This window comes from Hipposideros armiger, unplaced genomic scaffold (assembly GCF_001890085.2).
Source record: "Hipposideros armiger isolate ML-2016 unplaced genomic scaffold, ASM189008v1 scaffold_151, whole genome shotgun sequence".
Lineage (NCBI taxonomy): Eukaryota > Metazoa > Chordata > Mammalia > Chiroptera > Hipposideridae > Hipposideros > Hipposideros armiger.
In genome coordinates this window covers 497,787-510,556 of record NW_017731501.1, presented here as the reverse complement: position 1 = coordinate 510,556, position 12,770 = coordinate 497,787, and positions in this window count along the sequence as shown.

Sequence of the window (12,770 nt, the reverse complement as noted above, 5' to 3'; positions counted from 1 at the left end):
AAGGGCAAAACCAGGAAACCCCTTAAACAGCACTTCTTAAAAGCAAGCTGCAAAAGAGAATGGCTGTGGATCTCTCTGTCCTGGGTTCCTGGAGTAGATGGTTGAGATCAGGGAAGGATCAATTACATTTGTTCTTACAATGATATTTTTGCCCCTTTTTGGTGAATGTTACTTTAAGAAAATGGCACCTAAAAAAATCTTAGCTTAGCCAACTGGACATATCACGCAATACTTATTCACCCTATGCTTCACTTTACATAAGCATTTATGGCAGGATATCTTTGATTCCTCATATTGTTTGAGAGTCCTTTTGCACCTCGGGTATTAAGGCAGCTTTGGAATGCAAACTAGTGGATCCTGCTGTCAAAAAGCAGAAGAGAAGAACTGCATATATGCTGAGGTCACGCTGTCTGGGGAGATTTATATAAAATTAGCTTCAGCTCTCTAGGCCATTCCAGTGGGCAGTTCTATGTCTGCATCAAAGTTTCTTCATATTTCCAAGGCTTTTGTCTTAAAGGCTCCCTGTGGCTTGGATGGAACCCTTAGCCTCACATACATTCCACTCCCCCACCCTCCAGCTATTCTCTTTCAGGGGGCATGCTGACCTACTCAAATGCAGAAGCGCAATGCTAGCTGCCATTAAAAAAAAAAAAGCACTCTATAGCTTAGAATTTATTTTTCTCTCAAGTAATAGTTTAATGTGTATGTTCCTGGCTGGCAGGCAGCTTTCCTCCATGTGATGCTCAAGGACCCCTCCCTTGTCCCAGGTTCAAGGAGACACGTGTCAAGTTGTAGCTGGGTTAATGGAGTAGAGAAGATAAACCTGCTTCTTAGCTGCCCTATGGGAATGGATACACATGGCTTTTGCTCACATTCTGTTTTTATTTCATTGGTGGAAACCAGCTAACTATATGGTCCCGCCCAGATGCAGGGGGAGTGGAGAAATGTACTCCTGGTTGGCAACTGCTTCCCAGTGAGCGCTCTGTGCTGTGGAAAAATGACAGGAGTTTTTATGGGACAGTGTGCCATCTTTGCCACATGGACATCACCCCTTTTCCCTTTTCCCCCTCTCATGCAAGACCATTGGGTGGTAGAAGGTTTGTGGATTGTAAGGAGGTTTTACTGCCATCTAAGGTGGTAGTTTGTTATGTAAATAAAATCTATTTTGAATTTGTCCCATTAAAAAATGTCAAAACAGCTTCAAATTGAGTTTTAGATTTATGGATATCCATATATCTAGATATATATTTAGTTATATGGATTCCAACATATTTGCCTGCTGAGCCATCAAGAATCTCTCTCTTTTTTTTTTTTTGTTAGCTCCAGGTGTACAAAACAATGTAATAGTTAGACATTTCAGTCCTCACAAAGCGATAATGCCCTCCCCCAATCTATTGCCCCTCTGACATTGTATATATCTATTACAGTTCCACTGACTCTATTCCTTATGCTGTACTCCATATCCCAGAACTATATATATATATATATATATATACATATAAAATTATAGTTGACATTCATTATTATTCAGCTTCAGCTTCAGGTGAATAGCACAGTGGTCAGGCATCTATACCATCCATGAAGTGGTCTCCCTAATAAGACATGTGCCCGTCTGACACCCTACACCAAGAATTTCTTGCTGGGTACCGTTCCTGGCAAGTTTTTCTAATCTCATCTCTTGCTACTCCACCCAGTCCCCAAATTTTTGTTAACTTCTTGTGCCCAGTGGTCAGGGGTCAGGTCCATGTATATGCATACCAGGGATGAGCCAGGGACTCATACATAGTTTGATGGGATCACTGCCTTGATCTTCCTGGATTTTTCCAGCTCACAGGCACGCCCCCCTTCCAGATTCAGTGATTAAAAATCCAGGGCTTTAATTCCTCTGTTGTGTCATGCTCTTCCTGTGACTGTATCTGCTACTAGTTCTGTGGTGCTTGCAGTCCTGGTGCCCTTCCCCGATCTGCTATCATTTTACATTTCTATGTCCACACATTTTTCTCCAGGGATTTTAACTGCATTCAGTGAGAGACACGGGGATGGTGTGTGCTTAATCCATCTTTAAAAGAACCAGAGGACATGGAAGTTTTTTTAGCAGCCAAATGGCATGAAGCTGTCTATTCCCAGAAAGCTCTATTTGGCCAAAGCAAGGAGAATAGGTTGAAGGAAGCGATGCTAGAATGCAGAAAAGAGGTGAAAGCTGATACAGCAAGCAAAGAAGCGGTGCTATATGTCAGTCTAAGGCCATGGCAGTTGAGGTAGAAAGGAGAGGGCGAAGTCTAGAGCTACTAAGAAGTGGGTGCTAGAGGCTGAGGCATATGGAAGGATCCGGAATGGCTCCCTAATCAGGGAACAGGAAAAGGAAAAATTTGCTTCACAAAGGCTAGTCTTTGATCAAATTCATAGTCAGATGCTCCTCTCATAGGCCAGAAGACACAGATTTGCAATCTCTCTTTGTTTTCCTTCTCTACATTCCAGGATCCCTGGCTTTTTTGTTGTCAGCCATACCAAGATATTCACCATTCTGACAAAATATATTCAAGCCAGCTTGAAGATTTGGAAATCTTACTATTGACCTGTTTGCCATTTTTTAATGGAACAAATCCTAAATAGATTTCATCTGTATAACAAGCCACCATCATGAGTTGTGAGGTCATAAGTCGAGCTTTTATTCTGTATATATTGCATCATGGTACTTAGTTTTTTGGGTCTGTGTTTAAGAATTTTGCCATTTGTTTCTATGATTTGTTAGCAAAACACTGCTGGGTGACATTTCAAATATATAAAAACATTTTAAAAGAATTGAAAAAAACATGAGTTTGCCTGGATTGTTTGTTAAAGAGGCTAATAACTGAGATGCTAATATAGCTGCAGATAGCATAACGTTGACTTATTTTTGCAGAGGTAGCTGTGTCTTTATGTGTTTACCACACACACCACACACAGACTCACCGTGGATGTGTATTTGTGTTTCACAGGTTCCCACGTCACCTACTAATGCATAATTCAGCTCCCTATAAATTTTGCATCCTATCCCCATTATTTTCCACAATGAAGAGCTGATGAATCACTCCAACTATGGATAACTTCCTCTTGACCTAGCATAAACATATTTTCCTTTGCTGAGTACACTTACAGAAAGCTAGGCCCAGAACCCATTTGACTTGTTCACAGCACCAAATGGTGGTCTACTTTGCTCCACTGATACAATCTTCCCCTCATTGCAAGTCATGTACTTACCTTTGGTAGGACAAAAAAAACAAAAACGCTAAAACTGGAAAGACATTCCCAAGATAAACAGCACAAAGGACTGAGAGCGAAAGCCGTTATATTTGAGGCAGAACTGGATTATTTCCTGGAAAGGCTTTTGAGAAAGGAATCAGTGGGCAGAAGGAGAAAAGATTCCTTTTGTGTAGCTTGCTGCAACTTGACAGAAGGAATAAAAGGAGGAAGGGCTTTGCCAACCAGTTGCTAACAAAGTCCCTAATTTGGACTGAATCTTCTAGGGTTTGGGAGCGTCAGATACCATTCTTGTACTACAGAAAGCATCACTGCTAGGCCTTGCCCACCATCCCTGTTCCCTGGGTGGGCAATTGTTTCTCCCATCCTGGATGTGGGATAGTGCTGAGTCAGAAGGCTATGTCTGACCAATTAGAAAAGAAGGGTGAGTAGAGGTTTGAGGCTCAGGTGTTTTGTTCTCACTTAGGCATAGGGAACTCAGACTCATTGCAACTGTGTTGCTTGACAAGAGATATCCTCTCTATCCTTTAATCAGCACAGAAAGACAAGGCTTTAGGTAAAAAGTTCTATATTGCTCAGAAACCCTGGGCATTGCTTTTAATCACGTACATTTCTGCTGTATTCCTCCAATTAAAATCTTTCAGAACGCCCACTTTCTGGCATCCATACTTTTGTGGCTCATCCGCTAATAATAGAGGCATGCTGCTTTCTGTGGGATCTGGTGATCCTGAACTGGGTTTGTTCTTTGGTCAAAGTTTTGCAAAAAGTGTGGTCAGCAGAGCCAGGGTTGGAGATTACATGCGGGCGGAGATGGTGAGTCAGCTGTATTTAAGTGTTTTGCAAAGCACATGCAAAGATTTGTTAAAACGCTACAGTTGGTCAATTGAAAACATTTTCAAATACCCCTGGGTGCTGGTGTAAGAGCTAAGTATAGGAATAAATTCCACATGTGAGTGAGCTCAAAATAGCATCAAACAACAGGTTCAGAAATATTTGAAGTAGGCTCTGTCTGCAAATCTCACCAAAAGACAAACAAAAAATCTCTAGTGGACCTTGGATTCATTTCAAGACACCTTGGTTAACTGCTGCAATGAATGTCTTCCTTGTGAGATATTTAGATTGGGCCATTTATTCATGAATACTCAATGGCCAGGTCATCTCTGCATTTATTATGCAAAATGCTGCTAAAACATTTTCCCATGAAAGGACATTGAGCAGCTATGGAACAGGTTAGTGATGAGTTTCATGAGAAGGAGCTCAGATTTCTTGTGTCAAATCACTTCAGGACAAGCTGAGGTGGAAGGGGGCAGGAGATGCACCTCAGTGGCAGAAGCGTGCAACTGCTGCCAGAGAAAGAGCCAGAGCCACAGAGGTGGGCCAGCAGGGTGAAAGGAAGGTTCCTACGGCAGTGAGGATAATAGTGATGAGTTAGCTCATATCTACTGAACACTTATGATATTTCATTTGCCCAAGGCCCCACGACTGAGAAGTAGCAGAGCTTCAATTCAAACTCAGTCTCTGACCTAGAGCCCTGCTTTTAACCAACCAGTGGGGATCCTCGGTGTTCTGGGCTAGAGTGAGAACTTTGGGCAACATTTTGCATTTAGAATTCTGATACCAAGTAGGCCATTTTGCATGGGTGTGAAGGTATGTATTTCACAATTAGTTTAGGTGACTGCCATTCCCAACCAGAAACTACACAGTAGACTGCTAACTGTATACCCTGGCCTTGCCATTTCTATTCTTCTATGTTTACAAGTGAGACACCGAAAACTGCTAAGAGGCAAAGAATTCTTCCCCAAGGCCATTGGTTGTAGAGAAAAGTCAAGACTAGCCTGCAAAAGACATCTCTACCCTCTGACCATCCCACTGCAATGAATTCTACCCAGTATCCTGCAGTCTAGGCTCCACTCACAGCTGATAAATAAATTGAAGGTGTACACTGGATTCTGGGAAGGGATAGCAGGTAAGAAGGCTTTCTTTTAGAAAAAGAAGCAAAAACACCATCTTGTCTACCCTACAGACAAAGAAGAGAAAGAAGAAGATTGACTTCAACTTGGATGAGATTCCTGAACTCCTGCTCCCCCAGAAGCAAAAGAGAGGGGAAATATTTTGAAGCAAATGATACTCTAGAGGCAATTTGTTAGTGTTATGGGAAGACTAGGAATGCTATCATTAGGAAAATGAAATCGGGGCATGTTTGGATTCATGTCTCACAAGGGAGCCATACGTGCTGCTATTCTGCCAGCACGGCCTGTCTGGGAGCAGCGAGGATGGCTGTGTGCTCCTGTGACAAGGACACATAGAAGAGCTGGAGGAAGATTTCTCATTTACTGAGCGGTCACTTCAGCTCCTGTCTGGAGTGGGTGAGCCGAGGCAAGAATTAAAGCCGCTGAGGACTGGCTTCTGCTGGCAGTTCTGTGAGCTGGGCCAACTTTTCTGACTATCTCTGAGAAACACCGTGACTCTCCGGACCCTTTAGAAACATGCAAAGAAGGCCTGGCCACTTGTTGGCATTTCCAGTGGATTCTCATTTCCCAGATGTCCTCATGGCTGGTCAGACCCAAGGAAAGAGCTGTTGTAAGCCATTGATTCAGGCAGCAGCAGATCAGGAATAGAGAGTCTTCATTAGCCCTAGGTCTGCCACTAACTTTTAGGGTAACGTGGACTAGACCTTTTACCTCTTGGGGATCTCATTTCCCCAACTATACAGTGGGGCAGGGGAGTGTTAGACTAACATGTCTTTTCTATTTCAGCTCTAAATCCTATGATTCTATGAAACACATTGGATTGAGAGGATTGCTGAATAGCCATGAACAGCAAAATCATTTTCATTATTATTGATTTCAGTGAAGCCGGGCTTCAAGAACAATGACAAGCTAACCGTTGGAATCCCAGGTGAACTCGATAAATAGATCCCTCATCCCTCTAAAGAACTTGAGAAAGAAAAAGCAGTGTCAGATGGAAGGCCCAAGCTAAAGCACAGGGCATTAGCTCCATTAGAAACAGAATTATCATCTCCTGTCCCAAACCCAACTCCAAATTCCTGTTTCAAATTGTACTTGATTTCTCAGTGGTTATCTAGGCACAGCCCAGTGTCATGTAAAAGCACAGGAAAAGGAATCTGAGACCTGGTTCTAGGTTCTTATGGTAGTAGACAAGCTAGCTGCTTTTTCTAGAACATCTAGGAAAGCTAGCTGCTTCTTAGAACATCTGCTCCATAATCTCTGCTGAGTGAGTGGGGGTTTGGGGAGCAGAAGTAGACTTTCCAGGGAGCTGGAGAAGTTTGAACTTCAGATGCCCCTCACTTGTATAGGCCCCATACAAGTGCTGGAAGTTGCAGAGTTCAAGGTGAAAGCATTTCTGTATAAGTATTTCTCTTACATCACTGAAGGAGATCTCAGAAGAAAGGGACATAAATCTTCAAGATTCCACTAACTAATTGTGGTTTTTCATTTTAAATAAATATTCCCTTTTGTACCTAATTTTGTATTGATGGTTTTATATCAATTCTTAAAGTAGATTCCCCAACTTGTATAAGCTTCAGGTCCACAAAGCCTGGATCTGACCCTGATTGTATATCTGTTCTGCTAATCACAATTCACTGGACTTGGGAGAAATCCCTGACCCAGGCTGGACAGTCGGGTCTTCACTTCTAGAAAGTTCTCACTGGAGCATAGTCAGTGGTATACCAAGGTCACCATTCATCTCCATTTATCACTGACTAGGAAGGTACACAGGGCACCAGTTTGGCATCTCCTACCATGCACATGGAGAAGTCAGGCTGCTGCGAAAAGGGAGATAGAAATAGATGAGCAGAAAGGCAAACATGAGAGACCATGGGGAAAAAGAGAGAGAGAATGAGAATAAGAATAAGAAAGCTCAGTTTCTAAAGGTAATGAGATCTTGGTTTCAGTCCCTTCTGATATAGGAAAGTCTTCTGTGAAGCAAAGCAGGGTTAAGTCACAGTGGCCTTCCTCCACTCCCCCAATTAACCAGACCCAGGCCATAACCAAGCCATGTCAGCCAATGTAAACAGCCCCAATCACCTGTGTCTTAGCAAAGGCTACTGTCCCATCTAGAAACCAGGGGTGCGGAATGGAAATATGGACTTCAGATTCCCATGGTACAAATTCAATACTCCAGCTCTCAGTGCTGCCAAAAATGAGGCAGGGAACTGGCCTGAGCAGAGCTTGCTGGCACCCACGCAGCTCCTATCCACCTGTGCTGTCACTGCAGCCGTGCGTGTATTTATAGCTCCCGTGTGCCTGTCGGAAAATGATGCGGAGGCTTTTTCTTAGCCCCCATTCCAGCCCCCTTGAAGTAGGTAGAATGTTAGTGATTATGTGCAATTTCAGTTGGAGTTTCCATTGTACAGGGATCCTCAGACAATCTGTGCCTGCTTCTAATGAAGGTGGCATTTCACAAATGCCATTGTCTGCCTCAAAGGAATGCTGTGTGAGTGGCCAGGAAGTGTCTCTTTATAGCCACTGAACTACAAGGAAAAACAGAATAAACTGCTGCTGTAAGGAATTCGATTAGACAAAAAAGACAAAGAAACCTTACGTAGGGTGGTAGTAAGACAATGGTGTGTATTAAAAGGGACAATGTGTTAACAAAATGTCAAGATATTTTTAGAAAGAGCAGATAGCTTCCTCCTAGAGATGATTGGATGGCTGTAAATGCAGTCCTGCTTTGAGACCTGGCATAGATTTGATGAAATCCTAGCATCCCTTCCAGACCTAGAATGATGACCAAGTCTCCATCAGAGGGTCCTTCTGCCCCTATTGCACCAAATTCTTATCAATTTCATCAAGTTATTATCCACTCTCTTGTAATTGCCTGAAGAGACCATATTTTAAGCAACTGTAACTTTACTGTTTCCCATCCAGTCCACCTCACTACTCACCTACTTTACCACTAGTTTCTCCCCTCACTGAGCAAGTGAGGCCAAACAGCAAGAGATTAGATACTATGAGCAAGTGGGTGAATCTCTTCCAGAGGCTGAACTGGCTGCTGACTAAGTAACTGAATATGTGGCCCCCTGTTCCTTACTCCAGGTGTCTGTATTCCCACCCTCCCTAACTCTGTGTAAGCACCCCAAGGCACCCTCAAATGGACAACAAAACAAAGACTTCCAGAGAAGTGTCCCTCCCACACACAGGAGAAGGACACCTCTGATTAGTAGATCCAGCTCACCAATAGATAAATCAACCTTAGGTCTCTGAATCCTGAGGAAACCAGGCCTGTGTGCTCAATAATACCCAGATTGGTCCTGGCTCCACTCACAGAGCAGCAGCTCATTGCATTTCAAAGCGTTTTTGGTGGATGGAGAGGACATGGGACAAAATTATTTATAACGCTGAGTCCCACTGAGGGCATTTAACAGTAAGACATTCAGCATTCCCAGAAGATACTATATCATTTATTCAATATTTTTTCATCAAGTATGTATGCTTCAAAGTGCCTCTTTTATGCACTCACCTTCCCACAGTCATTTCCCTTATCCAGGGAAGAGGAACTGAATGGCACTACTATTTCTTAGTACCAGGCACTGTGTTTTTGTGTGCTTTATGTATAGTCTCTTGTATGAGTTTTCCCTAGATTTCTGAAGCAAGCTTCTGAATTGTCTCCCAGCCTTCACATACTGCCCTTTTCATCCATACTCCCCATGGAAGCCAGAGTATCTTTCTAAAGCATAGTGCCCACTTGAAAATGTTGATAGTTCCTCATTGCCTTCTGGAAAAACTAAATTAGTGTAGCCCTCTAGAGCTTGCTCTGGCCTCCCCAACATCTTCTGTGACCATGCCCTACAGAGACCCCCTAAAAAAGCAATGCCACATACCTGAACTCAGGATATATTTCCATTCCCTGTAGACTTTACTCACACTGGACCACGTATTTAAACTTTTCCCCTATCTGTCTCACTTGGCAGACTCCTTGTTGTTTAGCAAGATTCCACTTAAATATCGTCACCTCTTCCTACCCTTCCTTAATCTTCCTAGGTAGAATTAATAGGGCCTTTGTCTTTTTCTATAGCACTTTATATAAATTTCACTTAGAGCACAGCTCACACAGCATTATAGATTCACTATGTGTTACTTGGGGTAGGTCAAATACTATGACAAACAACTCAAGAATTTCCGTGATTTGACACAACAAAGATCTATTTCTTGCTCATGCGACAATCTAATGTAAATGTTCCTCCTGGTGGCTCCCTGCCAAGTGGTGACTCAGGGCTCCAGGCTGTTTCCATCTTGTACCTCTGTTATGCCATAAGAACTTAGAGTTCTTCACTCACAACTGCAAAGACACTTAGAAAAAAAAAAGGACATGATGGAGGATAGAGTGGGAGGTTTTTAGGGGCCAGGACTACCCCAATCTTCAGTCATCACCCCAGCACAACAGGTATTCAATTATACCCACTAACTCTCCTCGTAGGACACTTGGTCTACCATATCACTGATTTGGGGCCTAGAAATATCTTCAAAAGGAAAAGACCAGATTGTCTAGTCTATGGTAACTTCATAGCCTTTGCACTGGTCACTGGAATCATTCCTCCAAGGGAGGCCATTGTAAGGTTTTGGGTACTAGCAAGAATTTTTATATTATGGGCCAGCTGGCATGACACAACTGGAATATGTCTACAGCTTCCATTTTTCGTCTCTTAATACTCAATTACTCACCACTGTGATGATACAGGAAATTAAGTTAATAGAGAAATTAAAAGTTAAATATAGGTTTATTATATTTACTATTAAACATATAGAATGAATCACATTGCCAGAACTTCTAAAACTCTAAGGGATTTTTGGTCACCTTCTTCAACTCTGCAGAACACTTTTGAAAGATAATCCTCTCTAGTGTACCTAAGTGATCATTAAAAATTTTTTTTCAAATTTAAAAAAAATACAGGGTTTTCTCCTCTTCCACATTTTTTTTTAATTGAAGATGACTGGGATTCATCCTGGATCTAAAAATAATGATAACATATTTGCAGAAATGAGGATACCAGAGAAAGTAGCTATGAAATAGGAATGTACCTTAGGGAAGGCTCTGGTTGGGACCAGGAGGGCAGGGTACTAGTACCAACTCTGCCTTTATCCAGCAGCTTGACCATCAAGAAACCATTTCCTTCCCTAGACAAATGAGAGAGTTGTTCTAAATGGGGAATTTTCTGCCTTCAGCATGTGATATGATTCATGAGAATGATCATTCTACTACCTGTCACCTCCCTGTACAATCAAAATTCTTTCTGTGGGGAGGTCTTTCATTGCCAGAGGTCTTTACTTCTCCATGGCTAGAGATTTTTCTGGTAGCTCTTGACCTGCCACTTATAATGGGAATATACTGAGAAAAACTGTATGTAGTCTCTATAGGGTACATTTTTATCATTCTGCTTGACACTCATCTTTCCATAATCTGGAGGGAGAAGACTGTTTAATTCACCAGTACACCATTTCTAGAAATTACTTAAGTCAGAAAAGTAGGGGTCATATTCTATCTGTGCATTGTAAAGCAAGAATTCAGGGCCAGGGGTCAAGACTCATGTCCCAGATCCTCCACTGACTGGCTGTCAGCTTTGAGCATGATCACTCAATATCTCTGACCCTCAGGTATTCAAATTTTTTTAATTATATATATAGCTCACATCACAGGGTGGTCATGAAAACCATATGAGACCACATGTGTGAAAATAATTTGAAAACTTTAAAGTGTAATAAACATGGCTTTTCAGGTGGCCAAAAGATGCTTCCAAGAAATAAAAGCATATAGAGCCATCTGTCACCAATATCATAGAAATTGCACTTCTGGCAACCATTTGGTACCAGCTCCCAGTAAATCAAGATGTTGCAGACTTAATGCTTCCTTCTCCTTTATAGTCCAAGGTCACAACCTTCTAAAAGTCCTAGACCTCTTCAATGCTCATCTGAGAATTTCAGAATTATTTAGTGAGGAAGTAAGTCACTGATCACTTTGCAGGGTAATAAAGGATATAAACCCACATGTTTAGGAAAATAACAGCACCATCAACAAATAAGTCTCAATAACAATGGATAAAAGTTTATTAGAGATATTCTCATCCAGAGTAATATATAGACTAAAAAAAAAGTATTTACTAAAGAAAATTGGCTTGCTTCTCTGGCTAGGCAATAACTTTTTCAGCACTATCACAGACTAATTCCTCCAAATCAACTGATGCTCAAAAATAGAATGGAAATCCTTCCTTATAAGGTCATTTGATTTTCCACAAGAGTACCAAGACCATTTAATGGGAGAAATAACTCTTTTCAACAAATGGCGTTAGAAAAACTGGATATCCACATGTAGAAGAATGAATTTGGGCCCTTCCCTTATACCACATACAAAAATTAACTTAAAATGAAACAAAGAACTAAAACTATAAAACTCTTAAAAGAAAACAGGGTAAAACCTCATGAAATTGTATTTGACAATGCTTTCTTGCATATGACACCAAAAGCACAGGCAGCAGAAGAAAAAAAGATAAATTGGACTTCATTAAAATGAAAAATTTTGGTGTATCAAAGGACACTATCAAGAGAATGAAAAGGGAACCCACAGAATGGGAAGAAATATTTGCAAATCACATACCTGCTAGGGATTAATAGCCAGAATATGTAAAGAAATTGTACAACTCAAAAACAAAAACAAACCAAACAACCCAATTTAATAGACATTTCTCTAAAGAAAGGACTTGAATATACATTGCTCAAAAGAAAGAAGGACTTGAATAGACATTTCTCGAAAGAAAGAAGATATACAGCCAATAAGCACATGAAAAGATTATGTGTTCAACATTACTAGCCATTAGGAAAATGCAGATCAAAACCACAATGAGAGACCACTTCTTACCCATTAGAATGACTATTATAAAAACAAAACAAAACAAAAATGGAAACTAACAAACGTTATGAGGATGTGGAGAAATTAGATTTCTCTAATTTCTGTACATTGCTGGTGAAAATAACATTGCTGGTGGGAATTACAAATGGTACAGCCACTGTGGCATTTGGTAGTTCCTCAAAAAATTAAACATAGATTCACCGTATGACCTATGAGTAGAATTCTACTCATAGATTTATACCCCAAAGAGTGAGAAAGAGGGACTCAAGCAGACACCAGTCTTCAAAGCAGCATTATTCACAATAGCTAAAAGGTGGAAACCATCCAAATGTCCATCAACAGATGAATAGATAAACAAAATGTAGTACATCCATACAATGAACAATTTTTCAGCCTAAAGAGGGAATGAAATTGAGACGCATGCTACCACATGGATGCACCTTGAAGGTATTATGCTCATTGAAATTAGGTAGATACAGGGCCGGCCACGTGGCGCGTTGGTTAAGAGCTGGCTTGGGATGCCAGAGGGCCCCGGCTCGGATCCCACATATGAAGGCCAGTGACACTGCCCTCTACAGCTAAGATGCTGAACAACAGCTCAACCTGGAGCTGCGCTGCTGTGAGTCACCAGCGACGACATGGGCTGCAGCCCCTGCTGCAGTGGG